Genomic DNA, 17,060 nt, shown 5'->3' on the forward strand with positions numbered 1-17,060 from the left:
CCAGCCTCCAACGTGGCCTCTTAAGTGGCAACAACACACACCTTCATCCACCAGCATTCCTGAGCTTGGAATGTGGCTGACATCCCTGCCTCAAGGACTGTCTGGGACCTAGTCCAGGAGGGCCACCACACCTCGTCACCGGGGCTCAGAAACACAGCAGCCAAGGTGGCACGTACAGAATCGCAACCCCATGCCCACGGCCCCGGGACACTCTGCCTGGCACAGAAAGTAGCAATGGTGCCACCCATGAGCTGACTCTTGAGTGCTCCAGCCCATTCCTCCTGGCATCACGTGTCCCCATTTGTCCCTCAACCCTGAGCCCACCTACCCCTGGTCCTCTTGTCACCCCCACCATCCCACCTCTGGTTCTGGCACAGTACAGCCCCTGACACCCAAAGGCCCGTCTCCAACAGTTCCCTCTCTTTCCGAGTACAAGGTGGATGCCCTTCCTGTCCCTTTGGGGAGGGTGTGGCCTGTGACTTCATCTGGCCAATGACACATGATGTAAGGAAAAAGGACATGAGTTCCTCCCAGGCAGGGACTTTAGGCACCTGTGTGTGATCTGTCATCTGTTCTCCAGCTGTGCTGATCAAAGTGTGAGGACAGCACTGGCTGGTGGCCCTGAAAGCCTGAGACATGCCCAGCCTCCCTGCTGACCTCAGATGGACCAGGGATAGGAAGTGAGGCTCTGTGGATGAAGCGTCCTGGGCACTAGTTAGTGCAATGAAATTGGATTCATCCTGATAGCACAGTGCTTGGCTGAGAGTGTATAAGGCCATGGGCCACTCATATATACTCCTCACCCCCTGGGACAGTCAGGGCCACTACTCGGTCTTGGCCACTGTGTTCTGAGGGTCTATTCTCCAAATGTCACTGTTGGGATAAAGTGTGTCCTCGTGTCCTCTTGGATACATATGGTAAAATTCAAAGCCTGGTCTTGGAAACTGGCCTTGTTTGGAAATCAGATCTTTGCAGATATAGTTGGTTTACAAGAGGACACAGTGGAGTAGGGCAGACCCTAGTCTCTTTATGGCCTGTGACCTTATCCTTCTTGTCATCAGAGCTAACTCAGCTTCACAGCTCAGGGGTCTTTTCAGTGCAGTAAATCACACAACAGGGATTAGAACGGTGCTGCCGCAAGCCAAGGAATGTCAGGGACCCCTAGAAACCAGAAGGGCAAGGAGAAAACTTTCCCTAGATCATCCAGACTGCCAAAAGAACAAGCAGATCTGTCTTGGAGAGAGTGCAACTGGAGTGCTCTTTGGAGGCAAGGATGAAGAAGTTTTGCCTTCTTAAACTTTGGGCATGTTGCTAAGAGGGGCTGTTCCTTGGAGATGGACATGATACTTGGAAGGATGCAGGGTCAGTGAAGAAAGGAAGATCCTTACGCAGGTGGACTGACACGGTGACTGCTGCAACGGCCTCCAGTGTGTCAGGAAGTGTGAGGATGACACAGGGATGGAGTTCAGATCCACTGTTCATAGGGTTGCTGTAAGTCGTACTTGACGCGACGGCACCTAACAACAAGCAGACCGTCCAGAACATGGCCCCACGGACCTCCTCCAGCACACTCTCAGCCTCCAGGCTGTGACAGCATGAATGTCTGTTGCTCAGGTCACTCACTGTGTAGCACCTTGTTACCACAGACCCCAGCTCATTCTGCAGGGATCCACAGGGGCTCCTAGCATACTTAGGGTTTGGGGGGGAAAGCGGCATCGTCAGTGAGTGATGCCAGCTCTCTTCGCCTTGGTTTCAAATCCTGTACAATGGGGATGATAGAGTAACTTTCACTTCCTGAGGGTACTGTGGTGCACCAGGGTGGTGCAGACAGTTAAGCACTCAGTTCACTCAGGGGCATCGCAGAAGAAAGGCCTGGCAATCCACTGCCTTAGAAAGCAGCCCTTAACCCACAGAGCGCAGTTCTACTCTGACACACACGTAGGGTCGCCAGGAGTTGGAAGTGGCTCCACAGCAGCTGGTGTGGGGAGGATCCTGCCAAGAATCAGGGAGCTAGTCAGAGCCGAGTGTGTAGAACAGAGACTGCACCGTGGGGTTCCTTCCGTGCGGCCGTGACCAATCAGAGCTGGCACGAGGCTGGCCACGTGTCAAACTGAGCAAAGTTGGGGCCAAAACGTAATATGAAGACGACTCTGTTGATTGTTTCCCTTTTATTCTCCTAAAAGCGATGAAACCATGATTCCCCTAGGTCTCCTGCAGACCCAGAGCTCTGCCAGCATTAAGGTGGGGAAGTCCACAGAGGTGGGCATCTGTTTTTCAGGGAGAAACTGAGGCCCAGTGTCCCAAGCGCCTGCCCAGTGCCCTGCCTGGAGCTTACCCTGGGTGGAGGTAACAATACTTCCTGTTTACCATGGGGACTTGTCAGTGAAAGCCAAGCTTAGTTGCACTGCTGCTGTTCTCTGGAAATGAGGTTTAGGAACAAGACCATCTTGTGTCCTGTCCAGGGGTGGGGAGACCAGGACTGTGGGAGGTGCTGGGATTCCAGATAAAAGCTTCAGAGGCCACCGGCTCCGGGAAGCACCAGCAGGTCCCAGCCCCTCCATCCACAAACTCACTGCCAACCTGCCACATGACTGACCTAGATCACAGCACAGTCAGGGGCCACCATGGGGCACCCAGGAAGTCAGGCTCATGTCCCCGGTCAGCAGCAGAACCACCACGTTCTCGGATAAAAACAGAAATCACAGAAAAGTGTGCAAGGCTGAGTCTGTTTGGGGCCCAAAGAGGGGCCGCCACAGAGCTGGGCTCCCCCACACCGGGAGGACAGTATACACATTCCACAGAACATTCCAGGGTCCGAGGACAACAGCTGCCACACCACCCTCCCCTGGGAGCTGGGGCTGTGAAGTGCGGCCCAGATGGGCCCAGGCCTGGCTGGGAGGGTGTCTATAACCCCAGGGCTCATTCACCCAGAATAATGCTGCTGCTGGCATGTCTACAGGGCGTCAAGCCTGGCTGGGAAGTGGGTTTGTTTTAGGCTTACATTGGTACACACGCCAAGCAAAATGCACCCACAGAGGCAACCAGAAGATGCTTACACTTCAGTGCTGTCTTTTTAGTCTAAATGTGATTTCCCTTACAAAGGTGCCCGGGTGGTGTCACGGTTATAGGCTTGCCTACAAACTGAAAGGTTGGTGGTTCAAGTGGCTCCACAGTTGATAGGCCTGGTGATCTGCTATTTAAAGACAACAGTGCCCTAGGGAAGGAACCCAATGGGGCAGTCACATGGGGCCATGATGAGTCAGAATCGACTCGATGGCACCGAGTCACACAACAACATAACTATTTACCTTGGAGGAACTTTGCCCTGTTATTAGGAGCTGGCAGGATCGAAGCCCAGCAGTACGGTGGCACCTCACTGCCCACCAAACAAATGTCCTCTCATGTCCACAAGTCTCCTGCACAGAGCTTCCTGGCTGTCCACACCCCTGCCCTAGTCACAGCTTTGCTGACATCCCAACCCCAGGTCAGCTGTCTGCCCAAGCCCAGCTCTCCCTAACACCAGACCTGGGTGCACAGTCTACTGGCTGCGACGGCCTCTTCCCAGGTGAGGGCAAAGTCTGCTCCTGGGGCTGAAGGCACCCAAACGGGGGAACCTGTTGGGCCGGCCATTGTCGGGTGTGACCTCTGTTCCCAGCTAGGTGGCCGCACCCAAGGCCCAGAAGCCACTGCCTGGAGCTCATATTCTGCCTGGCATGGGGGCCAGGACAGGAAGAACGGGAGCCATGGAGGGATGTGGACAGCAGATCCCCACTTGGCACTAAGCAGAGTTAGCAACCCTCTAGGATGTGGCCTTTGGGGGCTGCAGCTGGAGCAATCCAGTTGTCACCAGGTTGACCCAGCTTGGAAACCCCATGTGAGTCCGAGTAGAACTGTGTTCCAAGGGATTCTCAGGGGCCACCAAGTCTTTGTTCCAAGGTGCTTCTGGGTAGATTCAAACCACTAACCTTTGGGATAGCAGCTAAGTACCTTGAGAGTGTGTTCCACCCAAACCATAAAAACCAAACCAGTCGCCATGGAATTGGTTCCAACTCATGGTGACCTCTTGTGTGTCAGATCAGAACTGTGCTCCACAGGGTCTTCAAGGGCTGGTGCTTTGGAAGTAGATCACCAGGCCTTTCTTCCGAGGTGCCTCTGAATGAGTTTGAAGCACTCATATCAATCATATTAACTGCCTGCTCCTCTCAAAACCGAGAAAAGCAAGTCAGTTGCTGTGGAATCGATCTCAATCACATCAGACTACAGCTGTCAGCTGTGTGTTCACAGGGTTTTCAATGCTGGTTTTTTGGATAGCCAGGCCTTTCTTCTGAGGGACTTCTGGATGGTCTTGAACTGCTTTTCTGCGAGCGGCCTAACACTTAACCATTTACACAGCCCAGGGACTTTGCAGTCATAGTAGGAGGAATATTTTGCTTTATCATTTTCTATTTGCTCAAGCAATACATGACCATGGCTTTTAAAGTTATCTAATACCCCTGGGTGAGAAGTGTCCTGGCATTCCCATTCTCCTCAAGACCAGCCATAATTTGTTATGACCCACACAGTCAAATGCTTTTGCACAGTCAATAAAGCACAGACATTCTTCCAGTATTCTCTGCTTTCGGCCAGGATCTGTCCGACATCAGCAGTGACATCTCTCTGGTGCTACTGCCTCTTAACTCCACCTTGAACTTCTGTTAGTTCTCTATGTATAATGATCTTCAGCAGTATTTTGCTTGCATGTGATATTAATGATTATTGTTGTGTACCATAGAGTCGGAACTGGCCCATAGGGACCCTCTAGCGGGTTTTCAGAGGCAGTTAATTGCACGAGGAGACTGCCCGTCTTTCTCTCACGAAGCAGCTGGTGGCCACATGCCTTCGGGATTGCAGCTCAGCTTCTTTGCCACTAGGATATCGTTTGAGAACTTCCACATTCTGTTGGATCACCTTTCTCAGGAATGGGAACAAATAATGGATCTTTTCCAGTCAGTTGGCTGGGCAGCTCTCTTCCAAGTTTCCTGACATAGATTGGGGAGCGCTTCCAGGGCTGTGTCTGCTAGTTGAAACACGTCAATCAATGTCCCATCAATTCTGGGGCTTTTATTTTGTCAATGCCTTCAGTGCAGCTTGAACTTGTCTTTCTCAAATTATCACTGGCTCTTGATCACATGGTACTTCCCGAAATATTTCCATATTTGTCAATTCTTTTCGGTACAATGACTCTGTGTATTCCTTCCATCTTCTTTTAATGCTTCCTGAGTCATTCAAGATTTTGCCCATAGCGTCTCTCTAAGTATTCCAACTCAAGACATGAATTTTTCAGTTCTTGCAGCTTAAGAAATACCGAGTGAGTTCTTCCCTTGTTATTCTCCAGTTTCAGCTCTCTGCACACTCTGTTATAATACTTTGCTTTGTCTTCTCAAGCTGCTCTTTGCAACCTTCTATTCAGCTGTTACTTTGGCATTTCTTCCCTTGATTTTTGTTTCTTGATGGTCTGGTGCAATTTTCAGAGTCTCTTCCGACATCCATTTCCTTTTTTTTTTTTAACATTGGAAATGTTTTAGTTTAATTTTTTTCATTGTTGCACATTTTCTTCCCCCTCCTCCTCCGTTCTCTTCTAGTCCTCCCGCAGCACACCCCTTGTTCCAGACTGTTGTTATACGTACAATTCTTCCCCTAACCCATCTAATGCAGTGTTCATGATCTATCCACTCTTTTCCCATTCTCTCCCCAACCCCCTCCCATGTCTGTCCTACTTAATAACAGCACTGTTATGCAGTATTTGTCCTTTTGTCACTGAGATAGTTCACTTAGCATAATGTCCTCTCGGATCCCCCATATTGTGTAATGTTTCACAAGTTCATTGATCTTCAAGACTGTGTAATATTCTTTTGTGTGAATGTACCATAGTTTTCCCTATACATTTGTTAATTGACTAGAACTAAAATTGTTCCTGAAATAACTATGCATTGTTGTTATGTGCCATTGAGTCACCTGAGACTCATAGCGACCTTACGTACAATAGCCCTGAAACCTGCTGTATCCTGTGCCGACTTTACTGTCTCTGACACACCTACCTTCATTACCCCAGTCACCGAATCAATCCATCTCCTCAATGGTCTTACTTTCTTTCTTTGTACCTCCCAAGCATGATGTCCTTCTCCAAGGACTGGTCCCTCCTTGCAACATGTCCAAAGTATGTTAGACTGAGCTTCAGAATCCTTGCCTCCAAGGAGCAGCCTGGCTTCACCCTCTCTAGGACAAACCTGTTGGTTCTCTTGGCAGTCCACGGTATATTCAATACTCTTCTCCAGCACCACAGCTCAAAGGCATCAATTCTCCTTCTATCATCCCTAGTCATTTTCCAGCTCTCTGATGCATAGCAAGTAACTGTGAAGACTATGGCCTGGATTAGGCGCACTTTTTAGTCTCCAGACTGATATCACTACTCTTCAAGTACTCTAGAGAGGTCCCTGATAGCCAACTTTCCCAATGCAATAATTCTTTTACTTTCCTGGCTGCTGGTACCAAGAGTGTTGATTGTGGAGCCAAGCAAACTAAAGCTGTTAACAATTTCAGTCTCTTCACCATCTATCACAATGCTGCCAAGCGGCCCAGTGGTGAGAATCTTTGTTTTCTTGATGTTGAGCTTCAGTCCATATTGAAGGCTACAGTCTTTGATCTTCTGCATTAGAAATAAAAAAAAAAAGAAACTCATTGTCCCCCTCATGTTGGCGTTGACTCCTGGCTGACCCTTCAGGGGTCCCGAGGCTGTCAACCTCATGGCAGGAGAGGCCCCTTTCTCTCCCACAGAATAGCTGGTGTATTTAAACACTTACTTTTGAGTTAGCAACAGAATACCAGAGATGAAGAAACTGAAAATTTTTACTAACTTCTGCAGTTTTAAATTAGTCAAATAGGAAATCAAGATATATGTATAATGACTGGAGACTGGAATGAAGGAGTTAAAAACAAAAAGGATCAATCAGTACTTTAGAAATAAGAGTTCTGTGATAAAATTTATGCTGGCAGGTTACATAACTGGACTCTGTAAGACTAAATACTAATTGATCAGAAACACCTTTTCACAATAGCATAAATGTTTTGGTGGTGGTGGTGTTATGGGCTGCCAAGTGGCCTGTGACTCATAGCAACCCTACACACAAGAGCTCTCTCTGAACCCTGTCCTACTCGGAGTGCTTTTCTCCTTTTTAAAAATTTTATTTGTGTGTGTGCGCGTGCGTGTGTGTACTGTCAAATCGGATCTGACTGGTACAGGAGGAGATTGTCCCTCCTTCTCCAGCAGAGCATCTGATAGATTCAAACAGCGCACCTCTGGGATTGCAGTGCAGCTTCTTGCCACTAGGCCACCAGAGCTCCCTTCTCCGTTTTCTTTATAGCGGCCTTTGGCTCTCTTCATGGAGGATATCCTTGCTGTCATCCCACAACTCATGTGGAACTCAGTCACTGGTGTTCAGTGCTTCAAACGTGTTCTTAAGATGATTTTTAGATTCAGGTGGGGTAGACTTAAGATCCTACTTTGGTCCTTGTGCACTTGTTTGAATTTTCCTTCACATCAACTTAACTTACACACCAGTAATGGATGGTCTGTTCCACAGTCAGCACCTAGTCCGGTTTTAACTGCTGATACTGAGTCATGACAATGATGTCATTTTGGGCACTAAGGTGTGCCTGATCCAGGCCATGGTCTTTTCAATCACTTGCTATGCATCTGAGAGCTGTATAATGAACAAGGAAGATAGGTAACTGATGCCTTTGAGTTGTGGTGTTGAAGAACAATACTGAATATTTGCTAAAACAACAAACCTATATGTCTTGGGGGATGTGGGATAGAATACAGCCAAGAGTGTTCCTTGCAGGCAAATGTGATAAAGCTTTATCTCACATCCTTTTGGGCATCTGGCTAGGAGAAGCTATTCCTTGGAGAGGGACATTATGCTTGGAAAGGTGCAGAGTTGGCAAAAGAGAGGAAGACCCGTAATGAGCTTGAGTCTGTCAGAGACGATGAGAATAGCACAGGATAGAATAAGGTTCAGATCTGTTGTCCAGAGGGTCGCGATGGGTCAAACTCAACTTGTTGGCACCTACAACATAGGCTTATTTTAAGACCACCTTTCCCCTCCACTCTGCCCTGCTTCCCAGAGGCCCCGCTCTGAGCTCCTCTAGCCCTTTTTGTTTCTAAACAATTCACACGCTACCTGCTATTCTGAAAATGCCACACTTGAGACCTTATACCCTCTACGCCCACCCGCCATATCTCAGTGTCGGCAAGGCTGTGCCAAGCCAGCCAAGACACACCTTCTTCTTGTTAATCATTTCTCTTCCTTTCACTGGCAGTTCTCTTCTGTTAATTTCCCCTCAAGCGTCCCAACATCTCTGTCATGCATGTTTTGGATAATCATTTCCTTATGTTCACACATTAGTCTGCATTTTTCCAGAGACCATTTCCCTGCCTCTCGCCTGCAATCAACAGACTCTGGGTCCCCTTCGTGGGTTCAGGGTTCGAGTCTGTCCCTCCGTTCTTGTTTCCTCCAGTTACACGCTCTAGCTTCCACCTAAGGTGGTGGCATCACAACTATATGTAGGACTGACTGCCTGGAAATATCTCTTTGTAGCCAGCACCCATTACCTCCTCCCCCGCCCTGCCTCTTGATAGACAGCTTATCTAAATTCAGATTTCCTGAAATGATTGCATTTTTAAAAGCTATGATTTGCAAGGAAGTTCACGAGGCATTATTTCCCCCCAATCATTCATGCACGTTTTCTTCCATAACATCAGTTACCATACACACAGTGCCTGTTTTTCCACTCATTCCATAGTGTCGTGTCCTGGGGAGCTCTGGTGGCCTAGTGGTTAGAAACTGTGCTGTGATCCAAAGGTAAGTGGTTCAAATCCACCAGCTGCTCTGCATAAGAGGGATGGGCAATCTCCTCCTGCGTGGTTAACAGCCTCTGAAAACCCACTGAAGGGGCAGCTATGGTCAGCTGCAACTCAATGGTACATAACAGCAACAACAACAAGAAGTAAGCTTCAATTGTCTATTAATTTTCTACTCCCCTCTTTCTCCTCCCTGGTATCCATATCATAATGAGTCTCTCTGTATGCCAACCGTTCTCTGGAGTTTTATAATGCTGTACAGCACTCTGCTTGTACGGCACTCTGCTGGCTCAGTGGGTAAGGAATTGCTCTGCCAACCCGAAGAGAAGCGGATCGAATCCACCAGCTGCTCTGCAGAAGAAAGATGGGAAGTTTCCTTCTGTGTGTGATATACAGACCTGAGGGTCAGCTGTGAGTTGGTTCCTAATCAATAGCAATGAATGAGTGAGTGACTAAGGTCATATGCACTATTTGTTTCACCTGGGAAAGGCCACCTGGAGCCAGCCTTCCCAGACATCCCCCTACAATGGCACTCCAGGCACCAGATAAAAACAATCCACTGCAGCACCCAAAGGCCCACCTCTCAGCCCCCTAGCTCCCAGCTCAGATTCAAAAGATCCCTAACCGGAAGTTGTCCTTCCACCACTTGTTAGACTCAGGGCCCTCCCGAACAGCTCAACACACACAGCATGGCCCCCAGTAAACACCTACTGGAAATCAGAACCCTGCTTCTGATAATTCCTCCCCGTACGTGGCACTTCTGTGCTGCCTGAGCACCAGTTCTGAAATGTACTACAAACACCTGCTTATCTGCTTCCAGAACGGGAGCCATTCCCCCTTCTGGCAGGTGAAGGGACCAGGTGCATTGAGAGTGTCCTGCCTGGGATCACGCTGCCTGTCAGGGAGGAAGAACCCAGACACTCCCCCAACAGGGGCTTGCACAGGCGTAAATCGGCCGAGTGAGTGTTCTAGATTCGTTCACGGGGTCACTACAGATGCAGACACTGTGACACACACCATTCATTAGTCACCCAAACAGCCTGCCTCGGCTCACAGACAACGCCGAGATCAATCTAGAAACCGAAACTAAACCATCAAGAGCCAGACTTGCGGGAGAGGGGCTGTGCCCATCAAATCAAGACCCAGACCTCCTCCGTGGGGCAACAAAGGGAACCAGGTCACCTCACGTCACCCTTCTCTGCCTCCGTTTTCTCCCCTGTAGATGAACAGCAGCTCCTGTGTAGCGTGGTCGTGAGGGTCAGAGACTGGCTCTGAGCAGGGAAGCTTCTGGGGACACCCTCTCACCACAGCCATCCAGGCAGGAGGACTCCCTGGTGGGATCACTTTGGGTGGGGAGCTTTCCGAGAGCCTCGGGTCATGTCTGGGCAGTGGGTCAGCCCCAGCACTGAGCAGAACTGACCCTCCACTTCTGTCTTGTCTTCTATAACCATGGCATCTTAAGGCCAGGGGAGCATATCTGGCGTTTTTGTCCCAGAACAGGGGCTCAGCAGCAGCAGAGGGCTGAACAAACTTTACGTGAGCTCTCCTATCATCCCCATTTGACAGGTGAGAAAACTGAGGCACAGAGGGACCCAAGTTCACATGAAGCTTGAATGTGAATCCAGCTGGTCCACAGACACTAGGTGGGGCAGGGTAGATGGCATCATTGTATACAGAGCACAGGGTGCAGGGACCTTCGTGCTGGCCCCAGGCAGGACTTGCAGGCGCCAGGTCGAGTGTGGTCCAACAAGGATCCTGTACCCCTTGCTAGGGGGTTCCTGGGGAGATCACCTTGGGGACAAAGGGAAGGGTCACGCCCCGCCCAAGCCTGATAAGGCGGCCACTACTCACTTGCCTTCATTGTCCCCCACGGGGCCAAGTGCTGGGCTGAGGTCTCAGCAATTAAATCCTCTAATAAGGCACTCCTGCCCCCATCTGAGACAGAAACTGAGGCTGAGCTGCTAAGACACGTAACTGGAGTTCCCCAAGAAATGGGCCATAAGGTGTTTGTTAGAAGAGGCTGCTGGCCCCACTCTTAGCTGGAGGCAGAAAGATGACAGCCACTCTCAACCAGGGCCCCCAGAGGGGGTTTTGTTTGTGGTTTGGTTTGGGGGTGGGCTTTACCTTTACCGGTGGGGGCTGCTCTGAACTCTCTGGGCATGTGCAGGTCTAGAAGCAGAAGCTGAGAACAGATCCTACTACTCTGATGGTGAGACACAGCTCAAAGGGGGCAGGAAAGTTCTTACAGGCGACAATGTATCTCCCTGGGGGTTCAAGGGAAGGGAAGGGCCGGACACCAGAGTCCGAAGTGGGGGTTGGGGGACGATGTGTTCTACTCCCTGTTGCAGACAGAGGAGTTGGGGCAAAGGGACAAAGTTGTCTGCGACACCAGGAGGACCTCGCAGAAGCAGAGGGAAGGGCTGGCACCCTCTTCTGGTTTACCTGCCCCATGCCAAGCTTACCTGTCCCTGCCACCCTTACCGGCCCCGTGCCAGGCTTACCGGCCCCGTGCCAGGCTTACCGGCCCCGTGCCAAGCTTACCTGCCCCGTGCCAAGCTTACCTGCGCTATGGGCAGGCGACCGCTCCTGGGCCCTGCGCTCTGTCCAGTCGCCTGGCGCTGGGTCCCTTCTTGTCCCCGCCCTCCACACTTCCTGTGCAGCCGCCCCGGCGGCGGGGCGCTCCAGCCCGGCCAGGTGGGCTCCCGGGAGGGCGGTAGGTCCCAGCCGGCGGCTGCAGGTCCGGTGCCCCGGAGGGAGGTGGGTGCGCGAGGGACCGGAGAGGCCGAGAGCGCCCGGGCACCTGTCGCTGCCGCCGCCGCCGCACCTGGCCGGCCGCCTGCGTCACCGTCCGCACCTGGATCGGTCTGAGGTCACGTGACGCGCGCGCACCGAGCCAGCTCGCCCCTCCCGTAGCGGCGGGAGCTCAGCCGCGCGGCCCGAGGGCACCGCCAGGACTCCAGCACTGCCCTGGGCGGGGCCTCGAGCGCGCCCACCCCGCCCATCGGCGCCCCGCCCCGCCCCCGCCGCAGGGAGGGGGAGGATGAGGGGGCGGGGCGTCCCTGCCTGGGGGCCAGAGTGGACCGAGCTTCCCTGACTTTGGCCCTTTGACCTTTTGGCCTAGTTCTAAGCTCCCCACCTCCTCCAGGAAGCCCGCCGTAAAGGAGGTGATCCGTGTTAGTAGCGCCCTTCTCAGCGCAGGGCCCTCATGTTTACTAGGCCCCGGAGGCTGCCGTAGGTTCCTGGGTGGAGGCAAAGGTTTGTGTTATTAACCTGAAGGCTGGGATAAGAACTCATTGTCACTGCAGAAGAAAGCTTGGGCGACTGCTGTGGTCCTTAGATGCTGTCCAAGAGGCCACCTCCAGCAAGCTCCTTCCTGCTCTCCTCCCCGTTGAGTTGTGAATAACAACAGTAACCTCACGTCTTGAAGAAAATGCAACCAAGACGCTCCTTAGAGGCAAAGGGTGGTGACGCTTCAGCTCACAGCCTTGGGGCATTTTATCAGGAGCGGCCAGTCTTTGGGAAAAGACATCAGGTGGGTAAAGATCAGAGAAAGAGAGGAAGAAGCTTCAGCAATATGGACAGACATGGTGACCTGTCACTGACTGTGACCGTGAACTCGAGCGTATCAGAGATGGTGCAGGATAGGACGAAGTTCAAATCCGTTGTTCACAGGGTCACTTTGAGTCATTGTTGACTTGTCACCTAACAATATCTATCCACCGCATCTGCTAACCACAGCCTCTGCTGGGCATTGTGCCATCTGTGTGTGGGGGTGGGGGTGGTCCATGATCTCTGTCCAATTGAGGGTTTCCGCTGCCGTGAGGGTAGGGGGCTGGGCTGAAAACGTATCATTACAGGAGAGGAAAGCACAGAGGGGGAGAGGTACACACACTGCATGGCCAGTCCAGGGTGCATGTGTGGGGGCCTCATATGGGGAGTCAATGCCCCTGCCCTAGAAAAGGCTCAGAGAACGTGAGACCTGGAGGACCAGCTGGAGTTAGTTGAGCAAAAGGGGCTGGAAGAACATTCAAGGCAGGGCACAGCATCTGCAAAGGCCTCAGGTGGGAGTGAGCCTGTGGGGCTGGGAGCTGGAGGGAGTGAGGATGGGGACAGAAGGGGCTAAGAGGGAGATGGGGGGACTGGTCTAATTTCAAGACTTGTTGCTGTGTATTGTAGAGTCAGAACTGAGCCATCACTGACTCTGGTGGGTTTTCAGAGGCAGTTAATCACACGGGAGGAGAATGCCCATCCGTCCTGCAGAGCAACTGGTGGCCTTTGGGATTGCAGTGCAGCTTTTTGCCACAAGGCCACCAGAGAGGTGAGGGTTTATTTAAGCGGTTGATGTCCTTGAACTGCATGCCTTTGGGATTGCAGTGCAGCTTTTTGGCACTAGGCCACCAGAGAAGTGAGGGTTTATTTAAGCAGTTGATGGCCTTGAACCGCATGCCTTTGGTATTGCAGCGCAGCTTTTTGGCACTAGGCCACCAGAGAAGTGAGGGTTTATTTAAGCAGTTGATGTCCTTGAACTGCATGCCTTTGGTATTGCAGCGCAGCTTTTTGGCACTAGGCCACCAGAGAAGTGAGGGTTTATTTAAGCAAAGGTGCTTTGCGATCTGATGTGGTGGAAAAGGCCCTCTGGCTGCTAGGGAGAAAGCAGGGTAGAGGGGATGACACAGACACCCTGACTCCCTAATTCCCTAACCTGGCTCATGCCCGAGTGTGTTGAAGCTGGTCTATCCTGCTGCTGCTTGAATACTCAAAGCTCACCACCTCTCAAGACAAATTATTTCACTGTCTCCTACTATCTTTGTCATTCTTTGTACAGCATAATACAGCTTTCCTTATCATCTCAGGAATTCTCTTCCAGCCATTGCAGTGTGTGCAAATCCCCTTAAAAATGCGGTCACCAGAACAGACCTAATCCTTCCTTACCTTGAAGGAGAAACAACATTCATGTCTTCTCTGGATATTAGAACCAAATTCTCTGCCATCGAGGCAATTCTGACGTAGTAGGCCAGCAGACCTGTCCTAGGCTATCCATCTTTGTGGAAGCAGATGGCCTCATCTTTCTCCAGAAGAGAAGCTCGTGGATTCGAACTGCCATCATTCTGGCTAGCAGCCAAATGCCCTAGCCACAGTGCCATCAAAGAGTATACCTCTGTTAACGTGGTCTTTTGCTGAGACTTCAGTTTCTCAAGCCCACAACATGGGGTGCAGGGCCCTGCATACAGCTGGTGCTCAGCAAGTGCATGATTCCTTACAGAGGTGACCTGATATCCTGTGACTTAGCCCAGAAGGGCAGGTGTGTCAACCCCACTCCTGACCTTGTCTCCACTGTCCTTTTTTTAAAAAAATTTGGATTCCGGAGCTCTGGTGGCCTAGTGGCAAGAAGCTGCACTGCAATCCTAGAAGTACACAGTTCAACCCCACCAGTTGCTCTGCTGGAGAAGGAGGGGCAATCTCCTGCACCTGTCAGATCCAATTTGACAGTACACATAAGCAAAAATAATAAAATAAATTTAAAAAAATCTGGATTCCACACTGTCTTTGCATCGTGGTAGAGTTCCTCTCCTCCACAATCCCTTTGCTGACCTCAGGCCTCTTTGCTGTGGGCAGGGTGAGGAGATGCATGTCCCTTCAGCCCATGGCAGCCCAGGAGCACAGACCCTCTCCCAGTGTCAGTCTTCTAAGCAGCTGGTAGCCATGTGTGCTTTCTGCCCTCTGCTGGGCAAGGGCAGTACTGCAGGCTTCTGGCTCCATCGTGGCTTTTCTTCCAATGTCCCCCACGCCCCCCCCCCCGTTTGTGGGTGTTTCTACATTGATTTGCATACGAATTTATGATACACTGTGCTTCATTCATATACACTGCGCACATTCTCCTAGTTTTAGAAATGTTGAATACCCATAATGTTTTCAATTCTGTAAACCAATACATACTTCCATATCTGCATGCTTGTACTCTTATGGACATGCATAAAGACATAATTGAAGTAAATCTTGGCATTTGTTGATGTTCTGGTTTTTGAGAGCCGGCCTTGCCTTCACCTCTGTCACCTGGCTTATCGAGTCCCTGCCCCACACCTTTCTTCCTCTCTATCCATAGAGTCTGCCCTTTAGAGAGGTTGGGGCTTCTGGAGACCCTCAAAGTCTTCTCCTGAGTGCTGGTGCTCCCTAAGCAGGGGCATAAGCCGAACATATCTGTCTCCAGTACGGAATGGGAGGCTAAGGGATGGCCGGTGTTTGGTGGTCCCAGCTCTGCCTGGGCTTCTGGGCAGCTCTTGAGACAGGTGATCAGGCACTGCCTCTGTGTGGCCGCAAAAGGTACTGCTGATGCCCAGCCTCTGCGGAGGAGAGAGGCCACTGAGATCCCTGGAGAGGGCTTGGACTTGGCATTGCTCAAGCTGAGCTTGTCCTGTCATTCCTGGCTTCTCCACCAGCCCTCTGTAAGTGTCAGCCTCTTAGAATTGAGAGCAGGGTGGGCATGTGTGGTATCTGTGTGGCCTGTAGCCTCACTGGGTTGCCCAGGGTGTCTCCTCCGTTCCTTTCATTTCCCGCCACCCCCCAGGAGTTCTCAGCCACTAGCTTTGGAGATCTGGGGACAGGGCCAACTCCGGACCCTCGTCTCCACAGCTCCTGCCTCAGTGTTCACTGAAGGAGGGTGCCACCCCAGGGTCCCGGGCAGGGAGAGGATGTAGACTCCCAACCTTGGTGACTGTTGAGAGTTTACAGTAAGCACGTCCACCGTCAGCCAGGGCTTGCCCTTTTGCTGTGCCTAAGGGATCTTGTTCACCCCTGGGCTGACTTTAAGTCACACAAACTGGTGTTCAGCCACCAAGCATGGTCCCCAGGGCCAGAGTCCTCAGGCATCACCATCCTCCCCTCCCTGCCCCCCACCCCCACCCCGGCTTGAAGGCCAAGGCATGTTCTACAGGACAGGGCTGGGTGACAGTGTCCGCCCTCGTCCTCCCTGGAAGCCCATGCTCAGGCCAGGAATGTGTGGGGTGGAGGGAAAGAGGGACACCCTCGCCTTTCTTCTCAAGCCCGCCTCACTGGGGTGCCCTGTCCTTCGCTGCAGGGCCTGTGGGAGGCTGGGAAAGGGTCCCGCTGACCTTTGATGGTCCAGCGCTGGGAGGGGCCTGTGCACAGAGGATCCTCTGTCTGGGCTGGTTGTAGATGATGGTTCAGGCCAGGGTGGGGCCAGCAGGCGAGTGAGGGGGCGGGTGGGTGAGGCGGGTGGGCCATCTCTCAGGCCCACCAGGGCAGCCTTGCTGAGGGGAAGGCTGAGATCAGGCAGCAAGCAGTAAATGGACACTTGGTGAGGTAACTGTCACCTCGTGTTAAGGGCCTGCTGTGTGCCAGATGCTTTATGGGCTCCGTCCTATTGAGTTCCTGGTCCCAATTGTACAAATCCATCTTGGAGGAAATGCCGCCAGGATGGTCCTTGGAGGCAAGGAGAGTGAAACCTCATCTCACATATTTGAGGGTGTTGTCAGGACAGCTCAGTGTTTGGAAAAAAGACATCGCACTGGGGAAAGTGGACGGTCAGTGAGCGAGGGAGGCCTTTAACCAGACGGATGGATGCAGTGACTAGGCTCGAGCAGATGGGGACCGTGATGACAGTGCAGCTTAGGGATCGCCTCTGTTCTGTTCACCCAACAGCATCAAACAAGCAGGGGGACCGAGTGAGCTGTGGTGGCACACTCAGAGGAAGCTGTGCTGCTAATCCAAGGACCCCACCTGTTCACTGGTTCAAATCCACCCGGAGTCCTCAGGCAAAAGATGGGTAATCTCCTCCCGTGTGACCGACAACCTCGGAAACCCACCAAAGTGTCCGCTGTGGGTCATTTCTGACTCCCCTACAATGAGCGAGTGAGTGAGTGAGTGAGTGAGTGAGTGAGTGAGTGAGTGAGTGTTCTGAGAGGTGATGCACTGTGCCTATTGCCACCTGCTCTAGTAATAAATGTGACAGGATCAGAAGCGTGTTGCCTGCATCCAAAGTCCAGGAAGTAGGACCGGAGGAGCCCAGGAAGCAGTGCCATCTCAGTTTCAAAAGGGTAGGGCTAATAGCAAGGAGTTGGAAACAACCTAAGTGCCCATCAACAAACGAATGGCTAGAGAAGCTGTGGTATATTCGCACAATGGAATACTATGCTGCATTAAA

The sequence above is a fragment of the Elephantulus edwardii genome, unplaced genomic scaffold (genome assembly GCF_000299155.1).
Source record: "Elephantulus edwardii isolate Elephantulus edwardi_28Jun2011 unplaced genomic scaffold, EleEdw1.0 scaffold00045, whole genome shotgun sequence".
NCBI lineage: Eukaryota > Metazoa > Chordata > Mammalia > Macroscelidea > Macroscelididae > Elephantulus > Elephantulus edwardii.